Here is a 483-nt window from a genome sequence, read left to right as displayed (position 1 = left end):
TGACCCAGCCATCCCACTGCTGGGGATATACCCGAAGGATTATAAGTCATGCTGCTATAAGGAGACATTCACACGTATGTTTATTGTGGGACTATTCACAATAGCAATGACTTGGAATCAACCCAAATGTGCATCAGTGACAGACTGGATTTAGAAAATGTATCACATATACAACATGGAATACTATGTAGCCATAAAGAAGGATGAGTTCATGTCCTTTATATGGTAATGGATGCAGCTGGAAACCGTCATTATCAGAAAACTATCGCAAGAACAGAAAACCAAATACCACCTGTTCTCACTCATAGGTGGGAATTAAACAATGAGATCACTTGGACACAGGAAGGGGAACATCACACATCAGGTCTTAATGGGAGGGGGGAGGAACATCATTAGGATATACCTAATGTAAATGGTGAGTTAATGGGTGCAGCACATCAACATGGCACATGTATACATATGTAACAAACCTGCATGTTGTGC

The sequence above is a fragment of the Colobus angolensis genome, unplaced genomic scaffold, assembly GCF_000951035.1.
Source record: "Colobus angolensis palliatus isolate OR3802 unplaced genomic scaffold, Cang.pa_1.0 Scaffold70, whole genome shotgun sequence".
Lineage (NCBI taxonomy): Eukaryota > Metazoa > Chordata > Mammalia > Primates > Cercopithecidae > Colobus > Colobus angolensis.
Note: the sequence above shows the minus strand (reverse complement) of the source record.